General features: G+C 44.3%; 1 pseudogene; it reads right to left on the bottom strand.

The window, feature by feature from the left end:
• Positions 1-2,732: 2,732 nt before the first annotated feature.
• LOC144769339 (protocadherin gamma-A3 pseudogene) lies at positions 2,733-11,834 on the bottom strand (annotated as a pseudogene).
• Between the last annotated feature and the right edge of the window lie 3,144 nt (positions 11,835-14,978).

Here is a 14,978-nt window from a genome sequence, read left to right as displayed (position 1 = left end):
CGCTCACCCTGCATTCACAGTGCATAGTTATGGATTTCCCGCATATGCCACATAATCCATCATCTGCTGCATAATTTGCAGATTTAAAAAAAAAACTTGTTTCTAGCTCAAACTGTTCCAAAGTTACTAAAAATGCAGCATCATGTTACCTCGCAGTCCAAGGCCCTTTCTAAAGGTTGACTTGTCACCTTTCTGTTGCTTATTGCTATATGTGGGTGTTAATGTGGTACTTATGAGTGGCAATAAAAACCAGGACAGTATTAACAAGTGTACAAATTACAAAATAATGCAGTAATGCTATCACAAAATATGCAGTATTATGTAGCATAATTTGCCTTTGCTTGCTGCAGAATTTAGTCAACCCTACTGCATAATTTGGCCTTCTCCTGCTGCATAATTCCAGTGGCCCTGTTTATAGTGCTATGAGGTACCAGTCGGTGGCAGATAGCACTGTGAATATGTAAGTCATTATTTTAAAACAGTATTTACATACTCTAAGATAGGCTGCTGCAAAATGATGCAGAGATAAAACAAGTTCTTACAAAATATACTTTTTAGTAGTAAGTAATCAAACTGTATCTAATGCAGACATTTTTTTAAGTGTCTCCACTATTCCAGATCTCAGCTGATAACACCCTTACATTACATCTCAAAAAGAATAAATCTTTGCCACTCTGAAGCTTTAAGCAGAGCCACTGGAATTACTAAGCAGAAAAGGACCACATTATGCGGCAGGTTTGACTAAATTATGCAGCAAGAAAAGGTAAATATGTGTCACTATGCGCCACATTTTGTGGTTAGCATTACTTCATTATTTTGTCATTTTAACTCAAGGTAACACTGTCAGGGGAAAATATTTCACCTCATTAGTACCAGTTTAACACCCAAATACAGCAGTAGGCAACTACAGGATTACCAGTCAAGCTTTGCATAGGGCCTTCCACTGATTCGGAACACTTTGTCACGCTTTAAGTAACTTTTGTTCCGCTTGAATCAAGTTTTTTTGTTGAAATCTGCAGCTTATGTAGCAAATGCAGTAAACTGAGAATTATGTGAAAAACGCTGCTGCTACAGAAACTCATAATTCCAGTGGCCCTCACTTTATGTGACTCAATCAATTAAGGGCTGGTAAGAAGGCTGGTTTTTTTTTTTACTTTCTGCACTACCACTACACCCTTCGCTTTCAGGCAGAGGCACCGAATCCTAATCCTTCGATTCCTGAGGCCGCTCAGTAATGGTCTAGGAGACAGAGGAAAGGATCAAGATTCATAGATATTGTCAAAGAGAAGGCTCAGAATAGGGGGCATTGTATGGGGACTCATTTTTATGTTTACAAATGGCCAGAGAAATCTTCTCCAGACAGATACCCCAAAGAAGGGGATAATATAAAGTTTTTTTTATTTTTTAAAGGTACATTCATTAGTGAAGCTGGTACTGCTGCCAAGTGTGTAAGTGGCCACTGCTGGTTATCATTAAGGATGCAGATGCAGCAGGACAGGGGCCCAGGGATTTGGGGCACCCACTGAATCACAGTTATGACTGTCTACTTTTAAAAAAGGGGTATTGGAGCTTATTTTCCTTTCAGGTATTAGGACCGAGGTGATGATCCGTCATGGTGGGGAAGAGGTAAAAGATGCAGAGGAGATAGCCTGCGACTCAGGACTGAAGTTCTCATCAGTGCAGCAGGTGTAGTTGCAGTGGGGTCAAAGAGTGTGAGGGGCTTACAACATCCCAATTATATGGTGCAGTTAGGTTGTTTGGGATAATATCTGTTTCTGTTTGATACATTTGTTTTTTTATAAGTCTCATATTTAGTGCGGTTCATAAGCTATAGAAAAAGTATTCCTGAAATCAGCTTATAAGCCCTGCTCCCTGCAAGCAGCCATGTCCCTCCCACTCCCCCAATCCTTGCCATAACGTTTTGAAGGGGGGCTCAACCTCAAAACATTTTGCTTTGGGGGGCTCAGAGTAAAAACTTTGAAGACATCTGGATTAGAAGGTAAGCTACCCAGCTGCTCCTCTTCAATGCTGTCTTTTTCTTTAATAGAGAGAAACATTTTCTTGGACCAGTGTCTGTCTTTAATACAATTTTTTATTTCTTCTTATGCCCCAAGTCCAATAGAGGGCGAGTACTGCATCAATAATAAAAAGGTACATTTTGCCAGTATTACTTAGCAAAAGTTTCATTAGGCCTACATAACTTGTGACTTTTGTGGTATGTGAAATTTTCTGAAAGTTTACAGAAGTCAATTTTGAATAATTCATCAGCTGCTCGAGAATGGTTCATGTCAAAAATGTCCCATTGAAGAAAATCTTGTCTGCATGAACCAGTGTTCAGACAGTATCTTGGGTGCCTTATTTATGTGAGATATTCCCTCACTGGAAATTTTCACTTGAGAAACAACAAGACCACAGTTTGCATAGGTTCACATATTGTTGCCTAAGTTTCCTAATATTATCACAACCTTCATGTACAAAATGATGTAGTTTTACACACCTCTATCTACCACAAAGATAACTCCTGGAAAGTCTACAGGTGGCATAGCTTCTAAAATCACAGACCATGATGTAAGGGATCTTGACATCTATAGCTAAATCTGATGTATAATTGAACCAAAAGAAAAGAAAATGAATGATATGTTCAAGCACAATTTATTATATATCATATTCAGATAATTGCTGTTCCACAACCTGACATTGGGCCTAATTAGCTTTATTTACCTGGGTTATTCTCAGCCATGCAAGTGCAGTAAACCTATATCACAATATAAAGAGACAGTGTTAAAGGATGTGAATAAAGAAGGCCTCAGTCCATGTCTTTTTATCAAATCACTCAAAAGCCCCCAGGTGGAAAGAGTAAATGAAATCTGAAAATACTGAAATACTCCATTTAGAGTCAAAGTGGGATCAAAGAAATCTAATGAGGACTCACACCAAGCACATGGGGCCTTGTGGTCAGGCAGTGTGATCTGCCAGGACCCACCATTCTTAAATTGCTCAAAACTGTGTAAGGGGCTCACAGCTTTTCATCACACAATCACAGTCCCCTGTTATTCATTTCTTAAGCTGACAAGGAAGGTGGAACACCAGGGCCTTGCTGGTGAGCTACATAGAAGCCGCTCAAGATGAAATAAAACATTAGATTAAAAAAAAAATAATATATAGAACAATCTAGATTACTTGGACTGTGTGGTGACTGCAGAATAGACTACGACTTAAATATGGGGTGCTGCCATATCCCTTGGGGCAAACATACACAGAACAAAGTGAGCAATGTGAGATAACTGACTGATGCGATGGATAAGAAGGATTCATCTGGTTATTTTAAAAGGAAAAACTTGCTCGCCTGTACCTACCACGATGATCAAGACAGAAAAGAAGAAAATCCCTATGTACTATTGTTCATTCCACAATCTAAGAAGGGATGTGAGCAAAGAGTGTCACTACATACCATTAGGAAATATAGTTCAAAGACCACATTCACAAGATTGAGGACTGAAGGTTTGGGGGGAAATGTTCAGGGTGAGTGCAACATAATAATTACTAATATTGAAATAAAAAAAAGCAGGACTTAACATGAATTGCAGGAGTGGGTTGGTGGGAAAGTAAAATCAATAACAGTTACCAGTTCATGAATGCTACTATTAATGTTAATTTAAATAGGGCAGTTATAGAGAAACAGAAACTCAGTATTGTAAACATTAAATTGTAGAAAATTATGGTATGTTCACACCTCAACGTTGCAAAGGAAGTAGCTAAGCACACAAAGGTCCTTGAAACCTGACCTCCCCCATCAGGTAGTACTATGTATTATTCATATACAAGCGCAAGTGAACACCCAGCATGGACAGTAGACCATCCAGAGGCACATTCTAAACATGTAAAAGAGAGAAAGCGACTTTAGATTCCCATGGCATGTGGAAGAGCTTTGGAGTCTGAACTGATTCAGGCTCGCCACCCTGTGTTCCGAAGTAAGTGGGAAAGTTGGTACTCTATTAATGCAAATCAGAGCAGGGGGCAGCAATGAATTGCCACTCATAATTTCATAATGTTTAGTAGCATTCAGCAGAATATCTTATCAGCCCAGATCCGGTAACACTACAGGTTAAGCATTTGCATCATCCACCACTCGTTGAACATCTGCTTGCAACTGTGGTATCTGTGTGGTCTGAAAACTGGAAGCCAGATGTAGTATTTCAGTCTGTATTGTAAGAGAGTAAACTCAGGGATTGAATAGAAATCACTTATTTTAATATTTTACATACAAAATATGGGGAGATAAATATGATATTTTTCTGCAAATGAGAGGATCCGATGTGGACCTCTTCTGTAAAAGACAAACATGACTTACTTTAGGGAAAAAGGTAAAGCGTCCAGATGAAATTATTGATTTGCTTTGTTTCACATCAAGAGCAGACTCTAAAATGCGCCCTAACTAAGGTAGCATGGAGGGCTTAACTTGCATAGGCATCCAGTTCCATGTAATCTTAAGCAGACAAGAAAACTCACTTGGATCAATATTGTTATTCCATCACTATGATGTTGAATTACATTCCAAAATTGTATTCTGTTAGTTATGAGGTTGGGTTTGTGGTCATTGGAAGGCTATTCTATCACAATGTCTCAACAACATAGGATGGTTTCCATGAGGTTTAGGAAAAGCTATATTTAATGGAAGCACTATTGCACATTTGAATATTAATTGAGTTACTTGAAACAACATATTTCCTGTTTAAGATGAGCACCTAAGCTAGTTTTGAATCTTATTTTCTATATTATGTTTGTAAGGAAATGTGGTCAAAAAGGATTAGGATCAAACAATTACATTAAACATTTATTTGCGCTTTAAAAATAACCATACATTGTCAAATTACTGACAGTGGATATTTTGCTAGATAGAATTATATGTTGTGAATTGAAATATATGATCTACATGTGTAGTACTTGAAATCTGTGTGAGCATGTGGGCATGTGTACATCTGTTCTAGTCTTAGGAGACAACCTAAACGTTGTGCATTTCAATATGTTGCCTGATTTATGATTTGTATCTTTCTAACCACCATCATTTCAATGTTATCTCTGACATTATTTTCAACTTCATTGCATTACTCAATTTAACAGAAAAACGTTAACAAAATTGAAACCATATATTCGACTCTCCAGAATGAGAACGTTCAAGCTAGTGCATGGTTATCCCCCCTCAAACATATCAAACAATGAAGCAAAGTCACAACAAAACAACCTGATCTAATAACTTTTATAGAAAACACCAACTACGTTTAAGTTACATGTTTCATAATAGACTTAAGCTTCCTGGGATGAAACTTTAGTAGAATGTTGGCTTCAAAATGGATGATCCATTATACAATCATTACGAAAATGAATGTAAATGTAATAATGAACTCCACAAAATATCAGAGGTCAAAAAGGAAAAACCAAATGTGCATTAATCCTAACCATACATAGTTTGGTGCTTTCGTACTAACCCTACATACTAAAGATACTAAAGCAACATTTAAGGAAATGTGAAAGAAATAGCTTTTGATGCAATTGTGCATAAAACAAAATAACTAAACATATAACTAATTATGTTGATCTGTGTAATAAATATGCATAGGCATGAAGATAGAATCAAAGATTTCCAATAATAATAAAAATAACTCACCACACTGCTCACTGCTTCGTCAGCGACTTGTCCATCTTGCAAGGCAATAAGATCCCAATCCTGTGGGGTAAGGCTGTTAATAAGTGTGCCTGAGCTGCTATTATATTTACAACAAGGGGTGGTGATGGACAGAGTCTCTGAATTAAGCAGAATACTCTCACCCAGTCAAGAGATCAGGGCTAGATCCAACACCGTTTTTTAGCTCATTGCACCATCCCAGTTTCAGAACCTGGCTGTATGCAAATTAGTCTGTCCCTGGCCCAGTGCATCATGGGAACAGGGCAGACCAGACTACAAAAGCCAATTCTTACACTGGGAAGGAAACAAGCTTCCGGGGACCGGTTTCTGGCATTTCAGCCGTCTTCGGCCCGGCTTGCTTGAATCCTGATGGTGCAATGAGCAAGGGACTCACATCTGAGTATACCCTTCCACGCTTAGGGTGGACAAAAATATTTACAACAAGGGGTGGTGATGGACAGAGTCTCTGAATTAAGCAGAATACTCTCACCCAGTCAAGAGATCAGGGCTAGATCCAACACCGTTTTTTTTTAGCTCATTGCACCATCCCAGTTTCAGAACCTGGCTGTATGCAAATTAGTCTGTCCCTGGCCCAGTGCATCATGGGAACAGGGCAGACCAGACTACAAAAGCCAATTCTTACACTGGGAAGGAAACAAGCTTCCGGGGACCGGTTTCTGGCATTTCAGCCGTCTTCGGCCCGGCTTGCTTGAATCCTGATGGTGCAATGAGCAAGGGACTCACATCTGAGTATACCCTTCCACGCTTAGGGTGGACAAAAATATTTACAACAAGGGGTGGTGATGGACAGAGTCTCTGAATTAAGCAGAATACTCTCACCCAGTCAAGAGATCAGGGCTAGATCCAACACCGTTTTTTAGCTCATTGCACCATCCCAGTTTCAGAACCTGGCTGTATGCAAATTAGTCTGTCCCTGGCCCAGTGCATCATGGGAACAGGGCAGACCAGACTACAAAAGCCAATTCTTACACTGGGAAGGAAACAAGCTTCCGGGGACCGGTTTCTGGCATTTCAGCCGTCTTCGGCCCGGCTTGCTTGAATCCTGATGGTGCAATGAGCAAGGGACTCACATCTGAGTATACCCTTCCACGCTTAGGGTGGACAAAAATATTTACAACAAGGGGTGGTGATGGACAGAGTCTCTGAATTAAGCAGAATACTCTCACCCAGTCAAGAGATCAGGGCTAGATCCAACACCGTTTTTTAGCTCATTGCACCATCCCAGTTTCAGAACCTGGCTGTATGCAAATTAGTCTGTCCCTGGCCCAGTGCATCATGGGAACAGGGCAGACCAGACTACAAAAGCCAATTCTTACACTGGGAAGGAAACAAGCTTCCGGGGACCGGTTTCTGGCATTTCAGCCGTCTTCGGCCCGGCTTGCTTGAATCCTGATGGTGCAATGAGCAAGGGACTCACATCTGAGTATACCCTTCCACGCTTAGGGTGGACAAAAATATTTACAACAAGGGGTGGTGATGGACAGAGTCTCTGAATTAAGCAGAATACTCTCACCCAGTCAAGAGATCAGGGCTAGATCCAACACCGTTTTTTAGCTCATTGCACCATCCCAGTTTCAGAACCTGGCTGTATGCAAATTAGTCTGTCCCTGGCCCAGTGCATCATGGGAACAGGGCAGACCAGACTACAAAAGCCAATTCTTACACTGGGAAGGAAACAAGCTTCCGGGGACCGGTTTCTGGCATTTCAGCCGTCTTCGGCCCGGCTTGCTTGAATCCTGATGGTGCAATGAGCAAGGGACTCACATCTGAGTATACCCTTCCACGCTTAGGGTGGACAAAAATATTTACAACAAGGGGTGGTGATGGACAGAGTCTCTGAATTAAGCAGAATACTCTCACCCAGTCAAGAGATCAGGGCTAGATCCAACACCGTTTTTTAGCTCATTGCACCATCCCAGTTTCAGAACCTGGCTGTATGCAAATTAGTCTGTCCCTGGCCCAGTGCATCATGGGAACAGGGCAGACCAGACTACAAAAGCCAATTCTTACACTGGGAAGGAAACAAGCTTCCGGGTTCTGAGCTGGGATGGGGCAGTGAGATAAATAACGGTGATGGATCAAGCCCTGATCTTTGGACTGGGTAAGAGTGGTCTGCTTAATTCAGACACTCTGTTCATCACCACCCCCTTTTCTGTATCGTTTTTGGCCACTATAGGTGTGGCAGGGTATACTCAGACATGAGTCCCTTTCTCACTGCTCCATCAGGATTCAAGCAAGCCGGGCCGAAGAGGCTGAAATGCCAGAAACCGGTCCCCGGTAGCTTGTCTCCTTTCTGGTGAAGAATTGGCTTGGTAGTTTGGTTTGCCCTGTTCCCATGATGCACTGGGCCAGGGACAGACTAATTTGCATATAGCCAGGTTCTGAGCTGGGATGGGGCAGTGAGATAAATAACGGTGATGGATCAAGCCCTGATCTTTGGACTGGGTAAGAGTGGTCTGCTTAATTCAGACACTCTGTTCATCACCACCCCCTTTTCTGTATCGTTTTTGGCCACTATAGGTGTGGCAGGGTATACTCAGACATGAGTCCCTTTCTCACTGCTCCATCAGGATTCAAGCAAGCCGGGCCGAAGAGGCTGAAATGCCAGAAACCGGTCCCCGGTAGCTTGTCTCCTTTCTGGTGAAGAATTGGCTTGGTAGTTTGGTTTGCCCTGTTCCCATGATGCACTGGGCCAGGGACAGACTAATTTGCATATAGCCAGGTTCTGAGCTGGGATGGGGCAGTGAGATAAATAACGGTGATGGATCAAGCCCTGATCTTTGGACTGGGTAAGAGTGGTCTGCTTAATTCAGACACTCTGTTCATCACCACCCCCTTTTCTGTATCGTTTTTGGCCACTATAGGTGTGGCAGGGTATACTCAGACATGAGTCCCTTTCTCACTGCTCCATCAGGATTCAAGCAAGCCGGGCCGAAGAGGCTGAAATGCCAGAAACCGGTCCCCGGTAGCTTGTCTCCTTTCTGGTGAAGAATTGGCTTGGTAGTTTGGTTTGCCCTGTTCCCATGATGCACTGGGCCAGGGACAGACTAATTTGCATATAGCCAGGTTCTGAGCTGGGATGGGGCAGTGAGATAAATAACGGTGATGGATCAAGCCCTGATCTTTGGACTGGGTAAGAGTGGTCTGCTTAATTCAGACACTCTGTTCATCACCACCCCCTTTTCTGTATCGTTTTTGGCCACTATAGGTGTGGCAGGGTATACTCAGACATGAGTCCCTTTCTCACTGCTCCATCAGGATTCAAGCAAGCCGGGCCGAAGAGGCTGAAATGCCAGAAACCGGTCCCCGGTAGCTTGTCTCCTTTCTGGTGAAGAATTGGCTTGGTAGTTTGGTTTGCCCTGTTCCCATGATGCACTGGGCCAGGGACAGACTAATTTGCATATAGCCAGGTTCTGAGCTGGGATGGGGCAGTGAGATAAATAACGGTGATGGATCAAGCCCTGATCTTTGGACTGGGTAAGAGTGGTCTGCTTAATTCAGACACTCTGTTCATCACCACCCCCTTTTCTGTATCGTTTTTGGCCACTATAGGTGTGGCAGGGTATACTCAGACATGAGTCCCTTTCTCACTGCTCCATCAGGATTCAAGCAAGCCGGGCCGAAGAGGCTGAAATGCCAGAAACCGGTCCCCGGTAGCTTGTCTCCTTTCTGGTGAAGAATTGGCTTGGTAGTTTGGTTTGCCCTGTTCCCATGATGCACTGGGCCAGGGACAGACTAATTTGCATATAGCCAGGTTCTGAGCTGGGATGGGGCAGTGAGATAAATAACGGTGATGGATCAAGCCCTGATCTTTGGACTGGGTAAGAGTGGTCTGCTTAATTCAGACACTCTGTTCATCACCACCCCCTTTTCTGTATCGTGAGCTGCTATTAAGCTGGTGCTTCGTTCCATAACCAGTTGTTAAACTCACTTCGTGTGAGTAGGTTCTCAGGAAAGCTCTGGCACCATCAGTACCCACAAACTGGGTTGCAGGAAGGGCACAACCATTTATGTTTTTTGAAGTAAAATGCCTTGATTTTTTCCATTTGAGTATTTGGATAGCCATCAAGACTATCAAAAATATAAGAAATAAGCAGGAAATAAACACAATGGCAATCACCAAATACAAAGTGGGGCTTGATTCAGGCTCCACAGAGTTCGGATGGCTGCTTAGATCTGATAAGATTTCAGGGATGCTGTCAGATAATAAGATAGTGAGAGTTACACTGGAAGACATAGAAGGCTGACCATTGTCTTTTACTGAAACTACCAAAATCTGCCTCAGGGCATCTTTCTCAAGGAAGGCACGAGCTGTTCTTATTTCCCCGTTGTGAAGCCCAACAGTGAAGATGCCGGGGTCTGTGCTCCTTAGTATCTGATAGGAGAGCCACGAATTAGAGCCAGAGTCAGCATCAACAGCCACTACTTTTGTCACAAGGTAACCTGGGTCAGAGGAACGAGGCGCAAACTCCACCCCAGTGGACTCATCTATTGAAGGTGAAGGAAATAAGATTTGAGGACAGTTGTCGTTTTCATCCACAACAACAATAGTCAGAGTGGCATTACTTTTGAGTGGTGGGGAGCCGTCATCGTGTGCTTTCACCTGGACGTTCAACTCTTTGAATTGTTCATAATCAAATGACCGGAGGGCATAGATGACTCCAGTGCCTGAGTTGATAGAAAGATATGATGAAAGAGGAGCATCCTCTTTAAAACTGTTCATTAAAGAGTATGTGATTCTAGCATTCTGATCCCAATCACTGTCTCTGGCCGTCACTGAGAAAATTGAGCCTGCTTTTGGGTTGTTTTCCTTGACATAGGCAGTATAGGACGGGCTATCAAAGACAGGTGCATTGTCGTTTATGTCTGAAATAAGTAGCCTGATAGTTTCACTTGTTGTCAGGGCAGGTGTTCCATGGTCTTCGGCTACAATCGATATGTTGTACTCAAAGGCCTCTTCTCTGTCTAATGGCTGTACTGTCACTAGACTGTAGTAATTACTAAAAGAATATTCCAATTGAAATGGGAAATGTCCCGAGATGAAACAAGTCACTCTGCCATTTTCCTGGGAATCCCTGTCATGCACATTCAAGATAGCGATCACTGTGCCAGGCTCCGAATCTTCTGAAATGGGTGTGGAGAGAGATGTGATTGTAATTGTGGGAGCGTTATCATTTTGATCAATAACCTCTATCACAAGTTTACTTTCACCTACCAGACCTCCATTATCTTTCGCGTGAATTTTAATTTCATAGAATGTAGTGTCTTCAAAGTCCAGTGTACCTTTCAGGTAAACATCCCCCGACTTAGAGTCAATTCGTACTTTTTGTGGGAGCCCCAATGGAAGAAGGTCAACAGAATAGATGACCTCGGCATTAATGCCTTGATCTGCATCTGCTGCTGTAACTGTAGTCAGCAGGGTGCCTTCTGCCACATCTTCATAGACAGTCACTTTGTACACAGAGTGGCTGAAAACCGGTGGGTTGTCATTATTATCTAAAACAAACACTCGGATTTGCAATGTTCCTGACCTAGCCGGGTCTCCCCCATCAGTGGCTACCAGTATCAGGTGATGCACAGACACATTTTCACGGTCTAGGACCCTTTCTAACACTAGTTTTGCCTCCTTTTGACCACTGGTTCCGCTGACAACCGTTTTAAAATATGCATTCTCCATCAGGTGATAGTCTTGAATGGAATTGACACCCACGTCTAGGTCGCTGGCCTTAGGCAGTGAAAAATGTGCTCCTGGGGCGCTGATCTCACTGACTTCCAGCAACATCGCCTCTTCTTGGAAGCTGGGCGCATTGTCATTTATATCCTGAATTTCGACTTCAAACTGGTAAAGTGCGAGAGGATTTTGCGCAATTAGCTCCAAAATTAACAGACATTGGCTTGCGCGCGCACATATCTTCTCTCGGTCTATCTTTTCTCTGATGGAGAGATAGCCGTTGGTCAAACTGAAGCCGAAGTGCTGCGTCTTACCTCTGGACACAATCCGGACGCTGCGCTCCGACAGCTTTGCAGTTTGGAGTCCGAGATCCCTGGCGACGTTTCCAACGAACGACCCTTTTTCCATTTCCTCGGGAATGCTATAGCGGATTTGTCCAGCAACTGCAGCCCACGCCATTAAAAAGCAAAATAGCACTCGTGCTTTGAAATAAACGCGCCTCGATATGCCGTCAGTCTCCATTTCAAAATCCAAAATTTCAATTTGCATGTCAAAGATATCCGTGAAGCTGCTCCAATAGAGCAAGATAAAAAATCTGCAAAAATGACAAGCACTTCTTCCGTGGGTTATTTTTCATTGTACAAATAAGGCGTGGTGTGCTGGAAAACGGGCTTCAACTTCTCATTAGCTTGGTCAACAGCGGCACCTGGTGTCATTTATCAGAATACAATTCTATTTCAGGACAGGAGGCTCCAATTATGCTTATACTCAATTTCTTTACTGACATACAGCAGCCAATCACAGAACAGTAAAGAAACAAAAAACTACATTACCCATAAACCCAGGGTAACCATAGAGTACACCAATGGTATATAAACAGTCCTAGAGGTAACCACTTCCTCTTTCTTTGCTGCTCCGCAGCCAGTTAAGTGCATTATTGATATTCTTCTTTGCTTACTTGGTTAAATTGTGCATTTTAATGCTGTTCTCGCTTTATTTGCATTGTGTACCGCTTTGATAAGCGCTTCTCTCGCGCTCTTGCTGCCGTTTGTTTTGTGTCCTCGCTCGAGCGGCGCTCGCGGTTGGGGAGCGTGAGCCACCTCCCTGGGTCGGGCGCTTGCTGCCCGTGTCCCGCTTTTCATTCTGGAGGGAGTTTTGGGGTGGTGCTGCCTCGCGCGCGTCTAGCGCGAGCGGTTTCCGTTGCTGTCTGGCCAGCCGGCTTCTCTGCGCATGCGCGACCTTTGTCACGCTGCCTTTCCCCTCACGCTGTGTTGTGTGCATTGCAGCGCCGGCTCCTGAACTCGTCAGAAGGACGAATACGCCCACTGCCTTTCAGCTGGCCCCTTCAGACACCGGAGCTTGGTCATAAAGTTCCGGTTGTATAATTGCATAGGCTTTGCCAAGAGTGACTATCTTTTTTGTCAGCAAGCCTCCCTCCACGCTCTAATTGTTGTTTCCACGCAGTTTTTTCTGCTTGTACTGGCTTGCTGTGAGGTTTTTTCACTCCCTCAGACTGTGTCACTGACATACCAGATTTCTAGTCACCTAGTGGGCTATATATATTTACACTTCCCTGTGTATCATGAGTGATTCCTACTACTATGAGGATGAAGGTGACTATGAGGAGGACGGGTCTGAATTTTTTGAACAAGACCTGGTTGAGGCGCTGGACAAAGGGGTTCAGCATTCCATGAACAAGGCGATGGTTCGCGCCATTACGCCCCTGAAGCGCCATTTGACGCATTATGCGCAAAAGCAAGGTTGGGTGCCTTCCAAAAAGTCAGCTCCTGGTAATCCCCATTCTTCTGACTTTCGTAAACTGGCACGGTCATTGTCCTCCTCCAAGTTGAAGACTGTTCCCGTAGTTGTTGAGAGTGACGACCACGATGCTTCCTCATCCTCCTCGGAGGCGCTGCCTCCTCCGCCTAAAAAGCGTAAATGTAAAGAACATTTTGTTGACGCTCCTTCTCAACCTTCTGTCTTGACTTTTGAACCTGAGGATATTATACATCCTCACTCCTCTGCCTGGCTCCCCTCCCCGGCTGTGGCGGAGTATGTTCAACAGCATATCCGCCATCCATTTGATAAAGACGTGCGTGCGCGTCTTCGCTCAGAGTGTCCGCGCCCCGATTTGGCAGATAACCTGGCGGACACGCCTGAAGTCGACCCTACCATGTTAACATACATGAAGAAATTTTCTAAAGACCCCAGAAAGGGTCTGGATCGATCCTGGCGGGCCTGCCAGGACAAGGTCTTGGACCTTCTTGGCCCCCTCACTAAAATGTTGGACCTGGGTTTCCGAGCCAAAGAGGTTTCCTCCACTGTTGATCCTGATGAACTTATTGAATGGGCGCAGCGCGCCATTTGCCTGTTGGGAAACGCCAACTGTGCACTCTCGAGTGAACGTCGGCGTTCTATTCTACTTAAGTTGGACCCGAAATTATCTGAACTTTCTTCTTCTGAGGCAGGAGCTGCGGCTCAGGGTCTTCTTTTCGGCCAGCCTTTCTTAAAGGAACTCACGCATTTTGTCACTACTTTCAGCAGTATTGACAAGGCACAGTCAACATTGAAACGGGCCATGCGTCCGGTTTTCAACAGGGCCGGACGAAACAGGGGACGCTCGTCCGGCCGTGGTCAATTCCAACCCAATCAACGTGGGTACCAGTCCCATAGGGGTGGCCAGCAGAATTCAGGCTATGCCCAGCGTTCCAACTTCTACCCTTCCAGGAAAGGTCGTGGACAATACCACAAAGGACGATCAGGCGGCAACTCCGGTGGATATCAGGATTCCGCCACTTCAGGTGAGACTTCTTCCTGCATGCAGTGTTGTTCTGGGGGGCAGGATCCGCCATTTTCTAGCCAATTGGCGCGCAATCTCCGGCGATGCTTGGGTACTGGAAACGGTTCAGGGATTCAAAATAGAATTCTATCAGCCCTTACATCAGTCTCGTCCTCCTTTTCCCCTTCATTTCTCAAAGCAAAGTCAAGAGTTCATCACAGAGGAACTCAAGTCTCTGGTGTTGAAGGAAGCCATTGTGCCGACAGTGCGCCATCCCCAAGGGTTTGCCAGTTCGATCTTCCTGGTGGAGAAGAAGGGAGGGGGATCGAGGTTGGTCCTCAATCTGAAGGAATTCAATGCGGGAGTAGTTTATCGACACTTCAAGATGGAGGGCATCCATCTGTTGCGGGATCTCCTGCGGGAACGGGATTGGATGGTTCGTCTGGACCTCAAAGATGCTACCTCTCCGTTCCGATCTTCCGTCCCCATCGCCGCTTTCTGCAGTTTCAGTGGCTGGGGACTTGGTATCAGTTTCAAGTTCTGCCCTTCGGCCTTTCGTCAGCACCTTGGTGCTTCACGAAACTGTTACGTCCTGTGGTGGAATCTCTCCGCAGCCGCGGTGTTCGCTTGATCATATATTTGGACGACATCCTCCTACTGGCGGATTGTCCTATCAAACTGATGACTCATCTGGACTGGACCATCGACCTTCTTCAGTCCCTCGGTTTTCTGGTAAATGTTCCCAAGTCCGTGCTACGACCTACTCAAGTGATCGATTTCCTGGGGTTCCAAGTCAACTCCCTCACTTGTCAACTTCTGCTTCC

Source organism: Lissotriton helveticus, chromosome 7, assembly GCF_964261635.1.
Source record: "Lissotriton helveticus chromosome 7, aLisHel1.1, whole genome shotgun sequence".
NCBI lineage: Eukaryota > Metazoa > Chordata > Amphibia > Caudata > Salamandridae > Lissotriton > Lissotriton helveticus.
Note: the sequence above shows the minus strand (reverse complement) of the source record. Positions and strands in the feature narration are given on the sequence as shown.